This window comes from Dendropsophus ebraccatus, chromosome 8, assembly GCF_027789765.1.
Source record: "Dendropsophus ebraccatus isolate aDenEbr1 chromosome 8, aDenEbr1.pat, whole genome shotgun sequence".
NCBI lineage: Eukaryota > Metazoa > Chordata > Amphibia > Anura > Hylidae > Dendropsophus > Dendropsophus ebraccatus.
The window spans coordinates 63339612-63364100 of record NC_091461.1 but is presented as its reverse complement, the minus strand read 5'-3'; the positions used below and the strand labels follow the sequence as shown (position 1 = coordinate 63364100).

Here is a 24489-nt window from a genome sequence, read left to right as displayed (position 1 = left end):
GAGGCTTTTCTTCCATGACCAATGCTCTTAAATGGTCCCATATTTTTAACAAATATTGCATAAATCAATGGTACAAAGATAGGAATATTTGTAATATATCTTATTAGACAAAAATGCCCCTTATAAATTTATCCGACTAAATTTGTCAGTCGGCAGGGGCAGAGGGGAACATAATAAACAATCACTACTTACCTCTCCCCCTGCCCCCAAAGTTCTGTGTCAAGGCATGTTCCCCGTGCTCCGATGTTGTCACTACTCGGAGGATAATACCTGACCTTGCTGATGGATTGCCCCAGCAGCCCATAAAGGATTTTAGCAGTGTCCCACCACAGTCAGTGACTTGCAGTTCATCAACTGGGTCGTGACATTCCAGCTGAGAAGATCTCAGAGCCTGGCGGGGTCCTGGACTGGCAAGCCAGCACTGCAGAGTAGCAAATCACCATAGAAAACCTCTATTGCTCAGGGCAGTTTCTGTCTTGGACAGAGATTTCCGCAGAGAGCACTGTGTCAGACTGAAAAGAAAACATTACTTCTTACAGAACATACAGAATCTGATAAGTATAGGAAGACTGTAGATTTTTTTAAATAGAAGTAAATTACCAATCTACATAACTTCTGAAACCAATTGATTTGAAAGAAAAAGATTTTCGCTGGACAAACCCTTTAAAGGGAAACTCCCGATAAGAAAAACTTGTTTTCTATTGAGAGTACATTAAAAGTTGTCGCTTCTCGGCCTTTTGGCTAAGATCAAGTGTAGTATCTGTTCTTATCAGTTTAATATCTGATACGTCCCCTATCTGGGGACCATAGATTAAATGGATTTTTAGAATAGGGAGATGGAAAAAGAGCTTGCTCTGTCCTCTCCAGGCATTGACTTGTTATTGCAGAGCTTCAAGGTTCAGTGCACCAAAAAAAAGTACATCAAAATTAATATAGATGTGTCTATACAATGTATTACCATATCTGTACGGTTCTGCCACACTGATAGAAATCCAGGAAGTGAAAAAAAAATGGCCTCTGTGCCAATCCACATAGTCTCCTGCTCCCACTGCTCTCCCACCTTAGGAAACAAATATTCTATGCCTCTGTCTCACATTGTGTGTGTTTTCTGAGCACAGGCTGATGATGTAGACAGGGGGCAGGGAGTGATGTAACAGGAACCTTGGCTGGGTCCCCCAATCCCCTGAGTGATCCACCATCTCTGAATGGCCAGAAGCAGGTGCAGAACTAATTTTACTGATTGTGATGGGTGGGGGCTGTGATGATCAGCTGAGGGAAAGCATTGCATTCTGGGAACTGCTCAGAAAGGACAGAAACACAATACAGAACAAAACAGCGTATACTGTTCAGTACTGTTAAATATGCTCCACCATGCTGTTTCTGAGGGTGTGCTATAAAGGTATAGTGAAGCAAGACCCCCTTCTTTGTGTGTGCAGTGCATGGGGACCATGATAGCAGTTAGTCTACACTCACTAGCTTTCAGAGACTACTAAAATCAGAGATGGAGTCTGCAGAGAAGAAATCTGATTATCAATCAGAACTAGCCAAAACACAGGACTCTGGGAAGGGCCTGGCCAAGGGGTGGCTCCTGTAGGGAAACCACCAAAACCACCTTATTAAGTGGCCCTATATACAAGTTATATAATGGCTAGTAATAGAGCTACTCCTCAAGTGAACTTATTTGACAGGCTATGCTAAAAAAATATCCCTGAAAGTTCAGTTATGTATTAGGCCATGTTCGCACACTGTATGAACATCAGCCATTGTTTGACCCAGCTGGAGTCAACGGCTGATGTCTGAGATATTCACCCAGCCTATACTGCAGTATCGGCCAGATGAACATCACTTTATATTAATTGGAATGTGGGCACATTCTTGTGTGCCCACACTACATTTGGCCGGCAGCCGTACTTTGCACTGGGAGCACAGGTTATTTTGTATGGCCGTTGTTCACTGAATAGTGGCCACACAAAAAAGGCCTGTCAGTTATTTTGTGCGGCCACAGAGAACCATGTCCGTAGTGTATACAAAGTGTATACACTATGGCCGTGGTTCCATAGACTGCTATTCAGTGAAGCAGTGCTGTTAAACAACAACCATTGTTACACTCTTCAACAACGGTCGTTGTTTAACGGCCAAATATACTGTGTGAACGTGGCCTTAAGTGGTTGTTAGCAATTATTTTTTTTACTTCCAATGGCTGTTAGTCAATTACCTCTGGTATATAGTGAAGCCCAGGACATCAAAAATAGTAGTCGGTAAAAACTGCAACAATTTTTGGCACCAATTATGGTGCACATTGTACCTAATATGAAATTGTGAAATTTTGAGGAGTATTTCAGGTACTTTCACAATATACACATCAAAAATTTGGTGTATGTGTACATGTATGTATGTATGTACCGTGCACTACTTTTCACTTCTAGCTGCTTGCTAGTTTCTTTGGTGCTATATGCGTGAAACCAAACATAATTTCACATGTGGAGTTGAAAAAAAAATCTAACCATTTACTTTATATATTAACAGAATCACACTTTTTTTATTTAATCCCCAATGTTTCTTGTCATTGCTGTTGTCTTAGGGTGCCCCCAGGCACAACTTTTTTGTGGCATTTTCTGGCCTCCAAAAAAATGTCCAATAAAAATACCAAGATAATTTTTTTTTCTGGCATTTTTTAAGGTGTAAGTGGCCCTTTTTTTGCCTTTGACTTTCTTGAGACAAACAGAAGAAATTCAATCGAACTCTATGGGAGTTTTGGAAAAATTGCCACAGAGCCAAAAAAAAGTCAGAGAAAATTAAAGTAAACTAAATCTATTGTGGGTTTTATGCAAATATTTGAAATTAAATGCTCATCAAAAATTCACATAAAAAACTGAGTGGGGCTGACTAATGTGCTCCCGGCAACAAATTTTCGCTGTTTGCTTAGTGTTCCATCATAGTTAGGCTATGTTCACACAATGTATGTGTTGTAGAAATCACAGCCGTTGTTGCAAATTGCAACAATGGCCGTGATCTATACAGTACACATGTTGTATGCGAAAGCATAGGATGCCGGCTGGAGCGTATACACATAGTATACGCTCCGGCTGGGATCCCTAGCGGCGCCGTATTCATTGAATAGCGGCCACAGAAAACCCTGTCAGTTCACACAATGAAGCATGCAGCTCCGGCTGCACGCTCCTTTGTGAGCAATGGGGAATTCTGATGTGGGCGCGCACAGATGCGCCCACATCAGAATTCAGCGGCGGTAAAGATAATTTGGCCGGTACTGCAGTAGCGGCTGGGATGATCTTTTCTGAGACTGGCCGTTCTGTGACACGGCCGGGTCGGTCGGTCTCTTACGCCATGTGAACATGGCCTTAACGTGTGCGACACAATTTTTCCAAAAACTGTCCTTTAAAACCAGCCACAACCGACAGATTTATGAAGCAAACCGTCATTTTTTGACAGGTTTTCATTTCTAAAAAACAGCCACTTCTAGTGTGACGGGATGGTCGGGTTTTAGTTTTTTTCCAGTGAAAAACCTTCCAGATGTACATAGGCCATGCTCCACTAATGATTTTAAACCTGTCACAAACGACAACATAATGACTTAAAATTGGCACATTGGTAATGTGTACATAGTGTACTCATACATTAGTTATGCCACTATAAATACTGGCATTTAAACAAACTGATGGCACAAGAATCAGCACTGATCTAGATGATTGAGACAGTGATCATATGATTATTTGCTTCATCATTAATAATGATGATTATTTTAATGGCGGCACGAAAAATGTGATAAGGAGATGAAGAAGTGTTTTCCCGTTTGTCAGATGATCGTTGGCCCTGTTACGTTACGTTTGCACGGATTAATAATTCGCCCAATCGATCAATTTTGCAGCAACGATTTGTTTTTTATAACGATCAGTGTTTAGATGAATAAATAGTTAGAAAAATCGTTATTGTGATCGCTTTTAAGATCGCTTAAGCCCATCTCACACAAAGGGTGAATTTTTGAAAGACTGTTTACACGAAGCGATCTGGGAATTTTTAGCGAACGACCAACGACGATTTGAGAACATGTTGAAAGATCACAATGAACGATTTCTCGCTCGTCGCTTGATCGTTCGCTGTGTTTACACGAGCTGATTATTGCTCAAATGCGTTATTGCGAAAATTAGAACAATAATCGTTCAGTGTAAATGCAGCATTAGATAAGCCAATTATCGGGAATTAATGCTTCTATGAAGACTTCTACCGTAGCCGGTAATTGGCCGTCATAAAAGGGTCTTTAGAGTGGTTAGAATATGATCACTTGACCTGGGTAAGGCAGATTACGGGGAGAGGGAACAAACCTGATACCCGACCTACACTCCCACCTTGCCAATTCCCCTCCCCCCCCCCCCCCCAATAACGGACACCACGCTGAGTGACATTTGGAAAGTACTGGCCACAGCAGCCTCTTTATTAAATAGAAAACATAAATAACTTGTAAACATTTATTATCATAACTTTATGATTGTATTTTGTAAACATTAATAATAACCATAGCAACAATATGGGGCGGTAACGGATAGCCCAACCAAGCAGTACAAATGTAAACTATGGTCCCCAGTCGCCCCGCGCCGGCTCAGGGATGGCAAATATGCCATGTACTGCTGTCCCTTAAGCGGTAACCACCTGTACCGAATCAAAACCGCACTCCAGATAACAAAACAGGGGTTCCCCATCACTTAAAATGGGCCCCGAACCAACTCAGGGCCATCCGTGACCACCCCTCCGCGGGCTGCCGCGACGATGAGCAGGAACGAGCCACCACACCACCGGCCAGGTAAAGCATAAGGGCGGGCGGGCTGTCTCAGGTCCGGACGCTGCAGAATGAGGTAGGCCCCTCCCCCCCCAGTCTATTTCTACCCCCAACCTCAACCACTCCCCCCACGCTCCTACTACTACCCCCATTGGCTGTTTCATAGAGCCACCTGCCCCTGAATGGCTGCTGCTCACTCCCTAGCAACCCCAAACTAGCAGCCTGGGACCCTCACTTAACCCCTTCCTGCCCACCCTGTCACGTACGGTCTGCACTATACTGCGCCCGTTTCGCCCTCCCTATCTGCTAATATACTGTCTTTTGTCTGTGCTAGAATCTGTTGTGCATCTATCACACATTGACCACCTCTGAACATTTTCATATTACATGCTTACATAAAAAAAAAAATATAATTTAGAATTACTGAAACACATAATGAAACAACCGACTGTTGCAAATGTAACTCTTTTGTGCGACATGTACTTAGTAAGTACTGTCTAATGCAGCGATACAACCTATAAAAAGGTTCTTGGTGTCGAAAATCGCAGTCTATTCCCAAATGGAATATTCAGCATTTTGCATATAGTCATGCAGCAACATTTCAGTGATTGATGGTTTATTCATCAGATGTCCACAGAGCAAATGTCTGCAGCAAAATATTCTCTGCCTCTCACTAAACAACATTTTTATATGGCTTCCTAATAAAATGTGGCAAGATCAATCCATTTATCCTTTTAATTCTCTCATCTGAAATGATGACTACTGTAAGTTATTAAAGGGGATATTTAAGTTATTTTATGATTTCCTCTCCAGCAGTACAACAAGGACTTGTGTACAGCTCAGGCAAATGCAATGACTGGTGAAGCTGAAAAAAAAATTAAGCCAAACCCGAAATTAGATAAAAAGGCCCAATAAGACTATTTAAAGCAGCAGTATGGTGTTTGCTAGAAATTGATTTGGGATTTGCTAGTGAGATCTGTGACATTCAGGGAAGAAAGGCAGTGAATACCCAAGCAGGACAAAGGCTAAGGTAAAGTTTTCTGGTTGGCTGGGCTTTAAAGTACAACAAACATCTGACCCCTATCTGTACACCCAATGTTCTGCTCAATTTGTAAAGCAAGGATGAGCAACCTTTGGCACCCAAGATGTTGAAGCGCGGTATCTCTATTGACACTCAAGCAGTCTGCATATGGTCCTGCTGCCTAGGGCTTACCGTGTGTCATGGGGGATGGAGTTCTGCTAGAGCTTCTAAAGTAACCAACAATTTCTAATAATAGTGCCTACTAATAATACTAATGTATTATTTCATCTATCTGCAGTTCTCTTTAGCTATGTAGAAAGACGTTTACAGACTGTAGTCTATTATAGGTAATGATAATGAACAACAGGATTAAAGAGTAACTGTCATGTTTTTTTTTATTGCAGAAATCAGTAGTATAAGCGATTTTAAGAAACTCTGTAATAGGTTTCATCAGCCAAAAAAGCCTCCTTCTGTACTCAAGAAGCAATCTCCCAGCCTCCCCCCCTGACTTCTTATCTGTGCATTATCAGGCAAACATGTCTTCATTACAGAGAAGCCAGTGAAGACGGGCTCTGCTCTCTCCATTGTAAGCCTATGAAGGGGGGAGGGGCTGAGGGAGATGAGGAAGCAGGAAGAGGTGACATGAAGGTCAGCTGTTTGTAGACTCTCTGGGCACCTAAACCTCAGGTGTCAGAAAGGTCAGTGCATATCTATGAACTTACTGAGAGAAGATTGCAGGGTGTTGTGCTTTGCAGAAATCCTCCGTGCTCAGTCACTCCTAACAGCCCCTCCCCTCTCCATAGCCACATAATGGAGACAGAAATCCTGCTTCATTTGATGTGAGGGGGGAGGCTGGGAAATTGCTTTTTCAGTACAGAAGGAAACTCTTTTAGTACATAAAACCTATTACAGAGTTTCTTAAAATCGCTTGTACTATAGATATTTAATGTTTTCAGAAAAATTACCCTGAAATGACAGTTACGCTTTAACTCCTAAATATACAGTCAGTATATAGGACCAACTTCTGGTGCCATTGTTCAGCCATTGTTCCTTTGCAGCACTGGGGCCTTGGGTTCATGTACCATTAAATGCAGGTTATTTCCTCCCAGAAGTCAAAACATACTATGCGGTTTAAGGGAACCTGTGACGTTGAATGTGCTGTAATCTACTGTTGTAAGTATGTTATAGAGCTATAGGAGATGAGTAGAGCGATATATAGTTGGAAAATATATGTTGTGGGACATGATTCAGTATTTATACTTTGTTAATTTAAATTCTTGTTTATTCTGGGCATAGGAGTCCAGTGGGAGGTCCTACTTAGTGACTGAAGTGTATATACAGAATTAGGCTGGGTTCACACACAGTATATTTCAGTCAGTATTGTGGTCCTCATATTGCAACCAAAACCAGGAGTGGATTGAAAACACAGAAAGGCTCTGTTCACACACTGTTAAAATTGAGTGGATGGCCGCCATATAACAGTAAATAACTGCCATTATTTCTATACAACAGCCGTTGTTTCAAAATAACAGCAAATATTTTCTGTGTTTTCAATCCAGTCCTGGTTTGGGTTGCAATATGAGGACCAAATACTGCCTTAAATATACTGTGTGTGAACCCAGCCTTAGCTGCCAATCAGTGACTAGGACCACCCACTGGACTCCTAAGCCCAGAATGAGCAAGAATTTAAAGCAGCTGATTAAAGCATAGGACTGTACAGACAATCTTGCTCTCGCTGTGTGGTCATCAAACTGTGTAATAAGCTCAATGATCTGTAAGCGAGTGCTATTCTAGAAGATCAGTGCCTGTTTGTAGTATGGCTCAGCTCATGTAATACAGTCTTTACTCCTCATCAACTGTTATATTACATCTGCTTCTGTCTTGTACTGTTGTGTTGACCAACACATATAGTTGTTAGTGGTTTGCATTAATCAGCTTGGGAGTACTACTACTTTGAGGTTTATGTACATATCATTTAAACAAATCAAAATTTTCATTTTTACTGCCCAATGCCAAAAACTTGAAAGTGAGGAGGATTGGGAACTGCAGTTCCCGACACAAACAGTGGTGGCAGCAGAGCAGCCGTATCGCCCTTTACTGCTGCTAGGCACCAGAAGTAATTAAAAAACTATACTTTTTTTTATATAAAGTTATAGTACAAAGTACTAAAACTTTATTAAAGCAATGTATTTTTTTGTAAGTTTTTTTTGGTGTGCGTGGTACCCCTTTAAATAAATAATAATAAAAAAGCCATGTCAGAAGGGGGTGGGGGTTATGAGCCCAGTCTCAAAGTGGTCAAGGAAATATTTGGATCATAATTAGAAAATGAAATTTAATGAGTGGTCCATCAGGACCTAGGGTGGGTATTGGTGAGTATATGGTAATATTTCATGCATTTATTTTTTTCTATATATTTTGGGGGTGTTTAATGTTTTTCTACTGAGATATCTGAATGAAGAATTGATAAAATACTGCTTGCATGCTACCACAACTCCTTCTCACAAGTACTATTTATTGAGCAACAGCGGAATAACGTACTGTGACGTATTACATTAATAAATAACCTTCAGTAATTATGTTGATTTTGCATCTCAAATTTAGTATTGCAGCTTCTTTTATCTGCACGTGCATGTACATTGTATTTATTAAGCTTTGCGCTAACCCTTTTGTAGAGAAATCACATCTTATAATCATGCTGTAATCATCATTCATAGTGCATCAGACATATACCAAAGCATCAACTTTTGAAGAGGTCTTGGGAAATACAGTCTGAGCTCCCATAGGACTGTCATGCTTTGTGGCAGTCTTGTGAAGAGCTGTACATTGCCACCTTGTGACATCCATCATGATGTTCTACCACTGGGGACCAGAGGCATCATGATTGATTTTAAAAGCTGCACTGCAGTGTTGAATCTAACATGGCGCCTGTGGTCCACGAGCCCTAAACATAATATGACTGACATATCACAATTAATAACAAGCATGTTGGCTCCCAGGAATTTTCAGAAGAGCTGTCTTAGAACATATCCAGCTCAGTGAGAGTAGTGCAGAAACATAAACATGGGGCCTTGAGAATTGCTTAAACCGAAATGTGCTATAGCATATAAAATTCTTATTGTAAAGATTTCTTTGATAAATGTGTTTATATGCTTTTTTTAGTAAATGCTAAAATAGAGAGTATTGTAAGTTCTATAGCATTGTTTTTCATTATAATTTATCTGTCATCCAGACAAGGTAAACAGTTGTGTGACTTAAATTGATCTAGAGGTGTTTAACCCCATGATAAACCCATGATTTTGTTTTTATATAAATCGCTTAAATACTATAAAATAAAAGTAAGACTTACCTTAGGAGTCTTCTGCTGCTCTGTTTCCAATGCTAAACTCTGGTCACCTTGTTGTATTGGTGACATGTTAACACTGTATAACACTGTCAGACAAGACTCGCTAGCGGCGGCAGCATTCTTTTCAGTCCTCTGCTGTGTTCCATGCTCGTCTTGGACGTACTGATTTCTTCTGGTGTCTTTTTCCTTTCTTTGCTGCAATGACACCTGTGGCCACTGGGGGGTGCAGGCAGTCAACTGCTCTGCATTTATATCGGCAGTTTGTCTCCTCCTGCTACTGCCGTCTGCCAATCCAGAGCGACCTGCACCTATTTAAACCAGTTCCAATAGCCCCTCCCCTGCCTGAGCGTTATTGTATTTTTGAATTCCAAGTGAAGGCGTGTTTCTCTTATTCTGCTGGCTCTCTGTGTATCCTGACCTGTGCCTGTTCTTTGCATTACACTTATTGCCTCTCCGGTTGCCGACTCAAATCGTCAGACCTGCCTGATTCTTTCCGTTTGACTGCGATACCTGTCTTATCCCTGGTTCTTTGCTGACTCTCTTGCAGATGACCCAGATTGCTGACAACGTACACTCAGCCTGTGGCGTTTGGTTCTGGGGACCGGCTGCTGCTTACACTGGGATCACAATTGTGGAGCAACCTGGAGCCCTCTAGCCACAGCCCTGGCCTCCAGAATCAAGTCTGGCTGCATCACCCAGGGGAGGGGATATTGGTATACTGAGGGCGCTGGGCCCACCTCCAGTGCATAAAGCTCCACTATTTGCATGCCCTGAAACCGCGCCAGCGCCAACCAGGTTTTGGTGCCATCTGTTCCTCAATAAATATGCAAATGAGTTCCTTTGGTGCACAGGAGCATTCCCTGCCCATCAGCCTACTTATGGAGAAGAAAGTTTTGGCTGTCCAGGCATGATGGTAATTTTACTTTTCCAACAGCTGGAGGGACAAAGGTTCCCCATCCCTGCACTAAAGTCTAAAGATCCTAGCACAGAAGGAACTTTTAATTGTTCTATCAAATTCTAGTAAATATTATCAACCCACAACTGTGAAGACCCGCCTTAGCATTTCTCAAATTAACCTATTAGTCCATTTGTCTATTCCATTTTTATTAATAAACCATGACCATGTTTTCCCATGGATGCTATCATTGTCCGTCTGCCAAATAGCACCATTTAACTGTGCAAATAGTTTAAATAAAAAGAAAATATTTGGAATGATACATGAAATGTTTAGGTGTTAGCTCATTCATGCTAATTTAGTATTTTCTTTAATGACTTATGAAAGCTATTTTAGTTTTAAAGGACTTTTTAGCTCTATATCATGCTAAGAACTGAAGACATAGGGAGATAAACAAATGACTCCTGTCTCCTAACTGATTTTCTCTGAAGTTCTAAAGTTATGTTTTCCATCAAAGTTCAAGTGCCATAGAGGCAGGGCTGAGCTTCAACATGCACTCCCCATCCACCCCCACCAACACTTCTTATGCTGCACGATTGATGTTCAATTGTATTACATGGCCCGATGCCTATTACACAGCTCGGCGATCATGCAGCAAGGACAATAAAATATAACAATAAAACTATACTTTACCTCTCCACACTCCCTGGTGTCCTTCTCTGCAGCCATCGCTGCCACTTCTGACATGTCTTTGAAGTGTCAGGCTACTCAGCCTATCAGTGACCGAGACAGGACAGTGCCAAGGCCAATGAGAAGCCACAAGGACTCTCGGGGGGTGGAGAGGTAATAATTTTATTGTTTTCTACATACTCTCATCAGCCTTTATGACTTTTAAACTTGATGAAAGACGACAATCAGCTGATGGTCGGCTCCTCGGCTGATTGCTGTCTTTATTACACAAGGTGATATCTGCCCGTGTAGGCCCTATTTGGAAGATAATCGCACCGTGTAATAGCACCCTTAGTGCTGAAAGGAGTTGTGCGCACTGCAGCTCAGCACTACCTCAATGACACTTGAGCTTTGAAGGAAAACATTATTTTAGAACTTTCCAACCAGCCATCAGCAACAAGACAGGTGTCATTTGTTTTATTTCCTCCTCATCTGTCTGTCCTTGTCTTTAGCTCTGAACATGATATAAAACTGACAGATTCCCTTCAACTTTTTTCAACCTTAAGATATTTTGTCCCTTACTCTGCGGAGTGTAGTCTGTACACGTGTCACCGTACAGTAATCTGTAACTGTTTATACGGTATTAGCTCAGTTAATCTGTTACTGTAATGTCTGATTATGAGCTTGTTGACTGTTAGCTGTGATGACCAGAAGCACTGGGAGTGCAACCCAGGGTGATAGCGCACATAGAAAAAGCGACTTATAATATCTCTGGATACACTATATAGTTTATAGAAATAGATATAGAAGATATAGAAGACATAGAACACAACTGGGCACATAAGACGACCCCTGACGTTTAAGAAGATTTTCAGGGGTTCGTCTTATATGCCTGAAAATGTTCTGGAAAACAATCAACTCACTTGTAACCCGTTCCTGGCAGCCGCGGGTCTCCCGTCATGTTCCCGACGCAGGCAGTGTCATGCAAACTGCCTGCGCCGGAGGTCCTCGAAGCTCTCCCAGCAGCAGAGCGTCTCATCGGAGAAGCTCGAAGATGCTAGACTGCCGGGAGAGCTTCGGGAGGATGGCTGAGGCTTTGGGGACTTCCTGCACAGGCAGTGTCTTTCCATCACACCGACTGTGCCAGAAACATGATGGGGATGGGCTGCTGCTGGGAATGGGGAACAGGTGAGTTTAATTGTTTGTTTTTTATAGCAGTCGCCACATATGGTGGGGATGAGGCCGTTTTATAGCTCTCCCACCGTGTGTGGTGCCCAGTGTATAAGAGGACCCCCGACTTCTGAGAAAATTTTTCGGGGCTAAAAAGTCATCTTATATGCCGGAAAATACGGTAATAAGGACTTGTGTCAGGGGGGGGGCCACAAGATTCTCCAGGAACTTTATGTTTTAGGGCAACAGAGTAGTGTCCATGTTCTTTTCTGTAGGTATAATGAAAATGTTGGTTTAGCAGTTTGCAGTGTAGTGAGCGACACTTCCAGTCACTGTCATATCTGGTAGTCTCAGTTTCTGAAAGGCTACCCATAGTGTTGCCTAGCAGGTAGCACACACCCATATGTCAGGGCTTGTGAAAGACTTCCTAATTAATAATTGCAATGGCTCTCATGTAAGTGTAAATCTTTTAAACCACACGTAGAGTTGAAATTGTAGATTTGCACTCGCTTGTAATAGTTGCTTTTTACTGCCGTCTCTTGTGCAGTCGTTTGGCCTTTTGAACTTGTGCTCTTTGCTGGGAAAAAAAAACTGAAATTGCCACTGACCAAGGCCATATATTTTAAAGTTCTATATCATGTTTCATCCCTTTAGCTTTATTCCTGTGATGTGTCTAATAAACAACAAGCCCCAACACATCAGACAGAATAATGGTAGAAGAAATAACACTTTGTTTAAGGTTTTATTAAACATTTTCTTGGGTATATTTCTTCTTTATAGTACAACAGACGAGAATACAGAGGGCAAAGAGCCGTTCTGGCTGAATCAATGTAGCCTGTCAATTCATTACGAATCTGTGCTATCAGTGATATATGTCATAAAAGAAGCTATTCTGCATCTAGAACCAATGCTCATGAATCTGTAACTCATTAAGAGGCATTTGATAATAATAGATATAATATTCATATAGTGCCAACGTGCAATAAACAATAGGATGTGTCGACAATGGGAATATAAATAAAGCTCCATGGACCTGTCATCCAACCAGCACTGAGACAATACAGATACTGAGGCAGATTTACTAATGTGTTTGTGCCGTCATAAAATGTGCTACATTTATTTAGTCTTTTAGGCAGTATTTGTGCCTCGGCTGACAAAGGGCTATGGCTTAAAGGGAAATGGACAAGGTACTGTACGTGAAGAGAGGCATGACTTAAAGGAGATTTTGTTACAAAAAAAGTAACCAACTAATAGTTGGTCAATAAGGCATATCTTTAGGCTGAAAAAAAAAAAGGATCGAAGTAGGTGCCAAAACGTAACCTTTAAAGGGGTAATGCGGCGCTAAGAAATTATTCACAAAATAACACACATTACTAAGTTATACAACTTTGTAATGTATGTTATGTATGTAAATGGCCCCCTTCCCATGTTCCCCGACCCCCGCCCGTGTACCAGGAAGTGTAGTGCAGTATACATACCTGATCCGTGTCGACTGACCCCCTCTGTAGTCTTGTCAAAGACGTCATCGTCGGGAGGCCGGCCGCATCATCGGCTGCTCAGCCGCGATTGGCTGAGCATAACTGTGCTCAGCCAATCGCGGCTGAGCACAGTTATGAGGCGACAGAGGGAGGCCGGCATGAGGGACGACAGGAGCGGGTCGGCTGGCCTCCCGAGGATGACATCTTTGACAAGATTACAGACGGGGTCGGTCGATATGGATCAGGTATGTATACTTCACTACACTTCCGGGTACACGGGCGGGGGTTGGGGAACAAGGGAAGGGGGCCATTCACATACATAACATACATTACAAAGTTGTATAACTTTGTAATGTGTGTTATTTTGTGAATAATTTCTTAGTGCCGCACTACCCCTTTAATAATAAAGTTAGAAAATGACCTAATAACAAGTGGTCATATGTGACTGACAGGCACCCAACCCACATGTACAAATGTACCGAACAATAGAAGTAAATCAGGGTATGGCTTTCATATGCCCTATTCTTTCCCCTATACTAATAGTCCCCTGCCTAATACAGTGGTGTTGATACCCTAATAAGGGCGATCCCACTCTCAGCTCTCCTGTAACGCCCTAGAGGGCCCTATGTATACAACAAGACATGAGCTTACTCTATAGAGGATAAGCGGAAGGAAGCTTCTAAAGCACTGTGTAGTTACAAACCACATGAAAATGGCATATACAAGAAAAGATCTAGAATATTACCTTTCAAGGGACTATATTGCTAGCTACCTGGCAAGTGCCTCTAGATCAGGGACGGGGAACCTTTGGTCCTCCAGCTGTTGCAAAACTACAATTTCCATCATGCCTGGACTAAAGCTTTGTCTCTCCAGGCATGATGGGAATTGTAGTTTTGAAACAGCTAGAGGACCAAAGGTTCCCCGTCCCTGATCTAGATGAAATACAGTCCTACGTGTTTTCCTGTGGTGTGTAAACATGACCAGCAGGACTGCCCCAGTTCATCAGGGATAAAAAAAAAATAGGGGTTGTAGGATATGGGGTATTAAACATACAGTACATGCTGTACGGTGACATTTTTGCCACCAATTGGAGGACTTAATCATGTGATAGGAACGTTTATATGCAAATTAAATGCAAATAGTCCTCTGGTGCATATGATGAATGCTACTGCAGTACATGATGATGTCCCCTAGTACGCATCAACAAAGATATCAGACCGGCTAAACCCAGTGGAAATTGAGGAGGTATATGATAAGTGGCCCCCAAGGTGTCTGGATTCACTCCATTATGGGTGTTCACTAACACAAGGAATCTAGGTGCCAGGGCAGACAACGGCCATTGTGTATCCCTTTAAAGCTGTTATCCAGCAAAAATCTTTTTCTTTCAAATCAACTGGTTTCTATTTAACAATCTCAAGTCTTCCCATACTTATCAGCTGCTGTATGATCTGCAGAAAAAAGCTGTTTTCTTTTCAGTCTAACACAGTGCTCTGGGCTGCCACCATTGTCCGAGACAGGAACTGTCCAGAGCAGGAGAAGTTTTCTATAGGGATTTGCTGCTGCTCTGGACATTAGAGCCTTGTTTAAGCGCACACTGCCTGGTGCGTGAAACGGTCCGACGCCTGTCCACAAGCCTATAGTCTGTGACCCAAGCATAGAAAAAAGTCTGTTTTAAACTACCATGCGTGAGTGCCGCATGTGTTACCTGTATACACTTTGATGAGATGAACTGTTTTATGCTGAGCAAACCCAAAGGTATGCAAGAGCCTGAGTACGGACAAGCAACAGGTCTGTTCACAGTGTCCCGACGAGTGTGGCTGGAACTTGTAATAAGCCCTGTTTTTACTGCCGGGAAAGTTCTTATATTACTGCCTCTGATAGTTAGCACCCCCCCCCCCCCCCCCCCCAGTAAACTATATCCCCTAAATTAGGCCCACCCTGTAGATAGTCCACCTGCTACTTAGCCAGTTATCCCTGGTCTGCGAGTGCACAAGTGACGATTTTTTGTGCGCTGGCTGTAGCACTGGGGATTAGAGTAGACTCTTGTAACAAAAGGCATTGAATGATCGTCAGGCCAGGGAGCCAATGACTTGTTGCTTTTTCAACCACAGCGCCGCATTTAAGTGAAAGGGCAAGGGCAGCACCCGTTGGTGAGTGGGCCCTCCCTAGAGAAAATACCACATTGCCCCCGGGCCAGTAACAAATTCGCTTATAAGGGACCAGTACCAAGTTCTCTCCTAAGAGGCCGGTACTGAATTAGCTCTTAAAGGGCTTGTAGTGATTTTGTTCTTAAGGGGCTGGCATCAAAATTGCTCTTAAAGGGCCAGTAACAAAGTCACCCTTGAAGGTCGAGCACCTAAGATGCTCTTGAAGGGCCGGAACCACAGAACCCACCTAATACGTCCTTAACAGACACATTAAAAGAATAAACTGTGTCATTAAAGGGTTAAAATTTCTCTTAAAGGGGTGCTCTGGCAGTCATTGTTAAAGGAGCGCTCTTTTCAAGCACTCTGTATTTTCTCCTGGAAAACTCTTATGCTGCGTTTACACGGAACGATTATTGTGTGAATTTGCACGATAACGATCAAATTCGAACGATAATCGTACGTGTAAACGCAGCGAACGACGCACGAGAAATCGTTCATTTTGATCTTTCAACAACTTCTCAAATCGTCGTTGATCGTTCGCAAAAAATCCGCAGATCGTTCCGTGTGAACAGTCGTTCGCCGATTTAACCAATGCGTGAGATAGGCTTAAGCGATCGCAAAACGTTTGCAAAACGAATTTTCGGTGCGATATAGCGTACCGTCTAAACGCTGATCGTTATGAAAAAAAATCGTTACTCCGACATCGTTAACCGTATGATCGGGCGAATTATCGTTTCGTGTAAACGTAGCATTACTATGCCTTATAAATTCACCACTAAGATACTCTCTCACATGCCTGAAGTTCATTGTGTGTGATGAGCCCAGCAGGCAGGGTCACTGTGCATAGCTTGTTCTTTCTATGACACATATGGCAATGCTAAATTTTGAATATCAAGGTCACAAAGAGGCAAGCAGTGTTTTGTACTTTAACCAATACACATTCACATCTCAATGGGGAGAAAGGTTAAAGGTGAAGCTGTTGTCAAAGAGTGTTATTAAGTCCCTTGAAGGGGATTTTTTTTATTATCGGTTGTTCAAATTAAGATTGATTTTCTAGAGATCCTAGGAACTCTCCAGGGACCTGACCATGAAGAGCCTGGAGAGAAGTGAAAGTTAAACGAAAAGGTGCTAATTAAAAGGCCCGCTTATCACATAGTTAAAAGAGACCCTGAAGAGGACCTCTTGGCTCCCTGCTGGTTTACAACCTGAAAATATATGTTGTTATTCTAAGATGGTGTGAAGCTACACACTTACAAAGAGGGAGGGAAACCTCCTAGACCTAAACTCACAATCATTAAGAAAATATTCAGTCCTCAGTATGGCATACCTTTAAATGAAAGACTAAAAACCAGCAAAACTGAGGACTTGACTATTCGGCTGTGTGTCAATTTACACACTTGTAAGACGGAGGGTGTCCTCCAAGACCATTATACTCACAGTCATTAAGAGAATATTCAGTCCTAAGTATGTGATAGCTTTGAACTGCCAACAGAAACCCAACAGAACTGAAGACTGAACTATTCTGTAGTGTTCATGTTACACTGGGACACTTACTACAATGGTAAAACTATGGGCAACAAGGTGCATTTTTGGCACATTTTGCATTTGGTATATGCAACAATTGGATTACAGAACAGGAAATAATACCTGGAATACCCTTCATTTCAGGCCAGTAGATGTCCTTTTTACCCTATGGTAGAAGGTCATTTTCAGCATGACAATGCACCTTGCCACAATGTTCCTATAGACAGCGGTTAAATCCAGAAACATGTCAGTGAGTTTTCCTTGCTTACCTTTAATTCATAGCCCCAAGATTTTAATCCTATAGACTACCTCTGAGATAAAGATAGCTTGTTTAGAGCATGTCACTGCCAACATTCAATTTGAGGCAACTGTGAAAAGCTATCTTGTCCACATGGGCCTATTTTCCTACCAAACCATATGACTATCCTATCATTCAAAGATGGCAGAACCATTGTAGAAATGCAGCACCTTAGCCCATCTGTCTTCCGTCTCCAATCCTCTCCTCACAGATTGTAAGCACTTGTGAGCAGGATTCTTACTCCTCATGTCTGACTTGATGGTTATATTGTGTATCCCTGTAATATCTGTTGGCGCTGCGGAATCTGTTGGCGCTATACAAATAAATATTATTATTATTATTATTATTATTATTATTATTATTATCTGATTCTGTCTATATATGTACCACAAGAAATTCTGCAGATTATGTTGGCCCTATATAAATAAAATTATTATTGTAGATTGTAAGATATTGCGAGCAGGGCCCTGACTCCTCTGACTTGACGATTACATGTGTATCTCTGTGATGTCTGATTTTGTTAATGTGTGTACCTTCAGATTTGTAAAGTGCTGTGGAATATTTTGGTGCTATATAAATACAAGTATTATTACTATTATTATTATTATTATTTATGTATCAAATCTAGTGGCACAATGAATAGGTGTACTCCAAAAGTGGCCCTACCCTCTATGGGTAATACCAATAGCTAAGTGGCTATTCAGTACTTCCTTACACTTATTACATTACACTAAACCTTTACCTATTTACCTGTATGTGCATATTCTTTACAAGAGATGTTTGCATTTTATTTAGTTAGATGCGCTAGTTATCTCTGGTGAAATTTATGGAAATTTTTTCACGCTACAGTGATATTGTATCATGGGGCATTTAAAGGGAACATGTCACCATGAAAATGCTCACTAAGCTATCAACATCATGTTATAGAGCAGAAGAACTGAGCAGATTGATATATGTATATGGAAAAAGATTTAGTATAACTTTAAAATTATTGATTGAAATCTCTGATGATTCCATGCTAAAGAGTCCAGTCCATTGAGTAACACCGCCCACTGGACTCCTTAACACAGAATGATCAGGGATTTGAATCAACAAATTACAAGTTATACAGAACATTTTCCTACAACGATATACAGTAGATCAATTTGCTCAGTTTTTTTCTGCTCTAGAACACGATGGTGATAGATTAGATAGCATTGTCTTGGTAACAGGTTCCCTTTAAGTAGAAGCATGCAGTGGGGATTTCCTCATCCTCAAACATTAATTGAAACAAAAGCCAACAACACTGGGGCGTATACCCCAACAAAAAATGTTATTTGAAATGACAGCTAATGCAGGTAATGACAAAGTTGAGGTATATTAAACCTTTCATTTTATAAGACCTTGCTATGGCAGTATTTTGCTCTGTTTATACTAAGACCTTTTTTATTTTAAGGCTTTGTTCACACAGTGTCAAACAACAGCCGCTGTATTACATATTTCTCCAGCCGATATTGCATTATCTGAACATTATTTTCCACCCATAGAATATGCTGTCAGCATGGGTGTGAATGAAAATCAATTAACCATTGACTTTCATTCACACTATGGCCAGCAACAACGGCCGTACTTTTACGAAAATATACATTGTGTGACCATAGACTAAAGCTGCGGTGACGAAGGCAGGCTGTCAGTCCTGTACCCACCCAGCCTGCTGAAGCTGCACATAAGAGGTGTATCAGCTGCCGGGAGTGGGCGGTTCCAGCTGAGCAGGAGCTCAGGGCCTATTGTGTGCTGCCAGGTGCTCCATGCAAATCATAGCTGGGAGATTTAAATTAGCATCTGATGCTCCATAGCTGCCCATGATAGTTTTGGCTTGCCTTGCATTACCATCGTTTATCCTGTGTTCCTGATCTCGGATTGTTTTCTGATTTTGTACCTCACTCCATTTCTAATGGTACTTTGGTTCTGATTTTGTCCTGCATTGCTATCAGGGTTTTGACCCCTGGGTATTTCTGCTGCTAAGGTTTGTTAGTTAGCAGGCTTTCTGACAGGTGCTGGAGCCTATGTAGATTACTGGTCTTTTGACTGCAGTTAGAAATCACTCCAAAAACAATGGATCACGAGATTAGACCTATTGTTTTATTGTGAAAATAAAATAAATAAGGCTCAACCTTTTTCATCAGGTTAACCTAAGAAATACTGAGCTCAGTTCTGGGGATCTGCATAAGATATTGATACAATAGAATGGGTTTAGAGAAGAGCATGTGCCATACTATTGACATTATGACTCTCATTGCCGATTGGCACATTGTAACATCTAGACACGTGGATCTACTGAACCGCTAGCAATGGTGTAAGCCGCACCAGGGAGCAGAGTCTAAGGGTCTGCTGGTCTTCACCAGAGCTTGCCGCAAGGTGGGTTGGATTTGCTGTGGCAGGAGACCCCCAGGTCACTTCCCCTGGCCTGTGCAACAGCCAATTAAGGGTATGCTAGCCCTTTAAATTTAAAGTGTCACTGTCGTTATACCTTTCAAAATGTAAATCAACAGTAGATGTGATATAAAGCAAGTTTGCAATTTACATTAATTCTTTTTTTTTTAGTTATCATGGAAAACACGACACTTCCTGTTTTCCGACTCTTTTTTTCTCAAAAAACAGGGAACTGTCAGAAAACAGGATGTCCTGTGTATCCCAGGCCATCTAAGCACTCACAGAGAGAAGGCAGTTATGTAACTGATGGACACATTGAGCCATGACTCTGTACTGGCCGGAATTCCTGTTTTTAGTCTGTTTTTTCAACCAGCACAAGTCAGAAAATCTGCCTGCAAGAGACTGGACCTGGATTTCTGGTAAGTATAGCTTTGTTTTACAGCATGATAGCAAAAAAAAATAATGAATGTATATTGCAAACTTGCTTTATTTCACCTCTACTTTTGATTTAGATTTTGAAAGGTATAACAACAGTGACACTTTAAGCAAAGCCGTCGCTCGCACCCTAGGAGTCAATTACACGCGCCGACCTGAGGGAAAGCAGTAGGAGAAGGGTCTGCACGTTGGGTAAGGATTCGGAAAGCAACACAGCTTGACTGCTGAGGCCCCTTATTGGCTGCAGCGATCATGTAGTGGCCAGTAATAAAAAAGGGGGCACTCACTGAAGCATCTTTGCTGGATTATGGGTGAGTAAAGGTTTATTTGTTGTTTTATTAATGCTTTATTTTTACAGCTTTGATAATCACTGGAGGGGAAAAAAGAAAAGGGGCACATGATCAAAACCTTTAAGGGGAACCTCTCATTAGCATTTACATGCCTACAACACCATAACTGCTGATTTTTTTTTTTACAAATTTAATAAGAGGCCTTATAGGGCATCTTAGACCAACACATTTTCCATTAAACTATACCTGTCACTTCAAAAAAACCTGCAATGTCAAGTGCTCAGACCCCTACTAAGGGGTTCTCTATGTGCGTTATGGGCCTTTTACATGGGCCAATTATCATGCAAAAAATTGCTATATCATCTGGATTTAAGGCGATAATCTTCTGGTGTAAACACGGAAACAATCAATCGATAAATATTTTTTTTTTTTTTAGTATGTCGCTGATTGCATCTTTTGAGCTGACCTCAAAATTATCAATAATCATTCTAAGGTCTTTCTGTGTAAACTCTAATCATTCAAGTTATATAGATACGAAAGCAATTACGATCATTTAAAGTAAGTATATGAATGGAATTACAATCATATTAGCAACTTTTTGTAGCAATTTATCTTATCTAAACAGTTATCGTTTCAAATTAAAAATTGTTGTTTATCGTTTGCTAAATGAGTGCTTAAGCCATTAATCTGTACGTGTACAAAGGACCCTAACTGAGGGCGGTCTCTTAGACTAACTTTAGACGTTCATCATTTTTATGTACCACAGAGCTAGGAGAGAATGCGCTTAGCGCACACTTCTGTTTGTTCTAGCGATCAGGTGTTCGGATGTTGACTGCTTAAAAGTTTTGACATATCTGTGACATCAAAATTTTTAATAAAGGGACAGTGCCCATTGAAGACCAGCAAATTCCTTCATTTAGCACATTTTCAACATTGTTCACTATTTCCATTGTTCTCTGCCCTGCTAATGTCAGATTTTATTCTTACTTTGTTACTTCAGTACTACTCTCTAAACTAATTGGAGGAAAAAAATGCAAACAACATGCACATGCTGCACCTTAGCACTACTGCACAGATCCATACCCAAGGCTCCGTTCTCTAATTATTTCATTGTATGTGGCTTAGTAATAGGAAGTGAGATATTTCTGACATTATTCCCTTACTGCACTGGTCTGGAATCTTAATTTACAGTTTACCGCTGCCCTTTAACTACAGTTGACAATAAATTATATAAAAAGATTCTTTCTTATTTAAAAATCTATTCTACCTTAAGAACTGTGTCCTTTAGTTGTTTCATAAATGCAAGTTGAAGTCACGTAGTCTTACATACCAGCCCTTACACACACGTACACAAACCATTCATACCCCCCTCCTCTTCCACATTCAACCCCCTGAGGGGATGGCATAACAGTTGCCTCTGATTAGAGTGCATTTGCTCTACAATATTGCAGCAGTCTGTTTTTAGAGCCTGTCACATACAGAAGGTAAAGTTGAGACTTGGTCCAGGTCCAACCTTCCGTGCGTCTCTCTTTCTCTTTTTTTTTTCTTGCTGCCTCTTGCTGTGCAAAGAGATGGATTCCTGCTGCTTCCTTACCGGCTTTTACAGCCGCCCTGCCTGTAGGAACAAATGGTACATTTCAGAAAATAAACTTATCTCATTTGTATGACACCACAAACCCTCCGGTTATAATGTTGCACCATTAGTTGTAACAAGGCTTTAAGCCATGCTAATTCAATATAGCAAGGAGAATAATGTTTGTACCAGACACATCTCTATATCACGCTTACATGTGGATTTTACTTTGAGGTTAGAACAATTATTAGATTACCATGTAATTTTTTATTAGTAGGGGAAAAAAGCTGATATATTATTATATTTCATTTTCCTGGTTGTTACTTTTGTCTTTTCCTCAAAACGGGAATATTTATTCAAAGAACTGTCTGTACACATAACAGGCATATTACAAGACCCAATCACTAATGTAAACGAGCGCGAATCTGCTAGGTAGGTGCTCATTTACTGAGCCTATTAGACGGCTCGTCAGCGATGTCCGTGCAGCCCTTCCTGTACATAATAAGTAATAGAGTGTATATGTTACCTCTCTCCACTCTTAGTGTTCGTCACACTTATTACCCATCCACAGTGTCACTGCTGGAACCTCAGAGCTGGTATTTGAAGTGACAAGCCGCTCAGCCAATGTGGAACAGCAACGTGGCCAGTGATTGGCTGAGCGGCCTGTCACTTCAAAGACCAGTATAGAAGCTTCAGTGGCTGTGACAGCAAGCAGGCACAAGCGAGAAGAACACCCAGGAGCAGGACAGGTATGTATAACATTTATTGTTTGTTTTTTAACACCGTCATCAGCTGTCGACTGTGCATCGCTATTACACGTAGCAGTCAGCGGCCAATGATTTTTGCACCTACCTCCTCTCCCTGCTCCCATGGAATAAATAAAGACAGCAAGCTGAAAACTACTGGTGAGTGCTACTACGTGCTTCTCCTACACACATATGTATGTCTCCATTCCGTAGCCTGCACCCCTGTACAGCAGTCTTAACTCCACGGAAGGATCAGAACTGAGTTTATCAAAAGACTTCCTCGATTACAGTGCTGTATTCCTTTGGTGTGGTGCGGGTCACTACATCTCTTCATAGCATAAAAATAATAATATTGCATCTCACCTGGTAACTCTTTCGTGGCCACCCTTTAAAGTGACTCTGTACCCACAATCTGACCCCCCAAACCACTTGTACCTTTGGATAGCTTGTTTTAATCCAAGATCTGTCCTGGGATCCTTTTGGCAGGTGATGCAGTTATTGTCCTAAAAAACAACTTTTAAACTTGCAGGCCGTGCCCAACGTCCGGGGCTTAGAGAACCTGTGCCCTAACTTTGCACCACCCCTCCGTCCCTCCTCCCCACCCTCTTCATCATTAGGAATGCCACTGGAACATTTTCTCCATGCTGAACATTGCACAGGTGCCCTAACGATTCAGCCCATGTTCAGTATTCACACAGCTGAGGAATAGGAGACAATCTGCCTGGAGCATTCCTAATGATGAGGAGGGCGGGGAGGAGGGACAAAGAGGGTGTGCCAGCCTAATGCATACACAATCTAAGCCCCAGCCGTTGGGCACGAGGCTGCCAGTTTAAAAGTTGTTTATTAGGACAATAACTGCATCACCTGCCGAACGGACCCCAGGACAGATCTTGGATTAAAAGTAGCTATCTGAAGGTACAAGCGGTTTGGGGGGGGGGGGGGTGGTTGTCAGATTGTGGGTACAGAGTCGCTTTAAATTTTGCCAGCGAAAAAAGTAATGCTAAATATTCATTTCTCCATCTACTCACTCTCTGCAGGGATAATTGACAGGCCAAGATGCTGGTTATAAGCATGCTTTTTAATCATCCCTGCAAAGCATGCTGACAGGCAGAGAGCCGTGACGAGTCCAGCCCTGACACCGCCCCGATGACTAGTTATGGCCTCATCCCCGCAGCGTGCACCGAAATAAAATGGCGTTTTCTCCAATATACCCCCTAGGAGGATGGCACACAAAGTATGCTAAGACAAGATTATAATAGAGATTGAGTCCCTTTAAAGAAGAACTCAAGACAGTTGTAAAAATCCAGGGCAGGCAAGGGGTGGTAGGAACATACTTACCTGCCCACATTCCATCACAGCCACAGTACCATCCGCTCACTGTCAGCCTTTGGTCTCAAGTTTTCTTCCAGTTCCTGTGTTGTCACAACCCAGAAAGAGCTACCCGCTTTGTTAGTCAGTGACTGCAGAGGTTCCTGCCTCAGTCACTGATTGGCTGAGCCAGGGCCGCCATCAGGGCAGTATTGGTGGTCAGGGGCGGTCTTAGCATTTCTGGGGCCCCAAGTGAAGTTATATCTGGGGCCCCCCCCTCGACACGCATTCCAAAACAATAGACCGCTGTGTGTTGCCCCCAGTAGTATATGCCCCTTGTGCGCTACCGCCAGTAATATATACTTCTTGTGTGCTGCCCCCAATAGTA

At 41.8% G+C, this 24489-nt stretch overlaps 1 non-coding gene across 1 annotated transcript; it reads left to right on the top strand.

Annotated features, from left to right (window-relative positions):
* The first annotated feature begins 721 nt into the window (after positions 1 to 721).
* Positions 722 to 912, top strand: LOC138800157 (U2 spliceosomal RNA). The gene has a single exon (XR_011364362.1). It is a non-coding gene; the product is annotated as a U2 spliceosomal RNA (small nuclear RNA).
* The last annotated feature ends 23577 nt before the right edge of the window (positions 913 to 24489 follow it).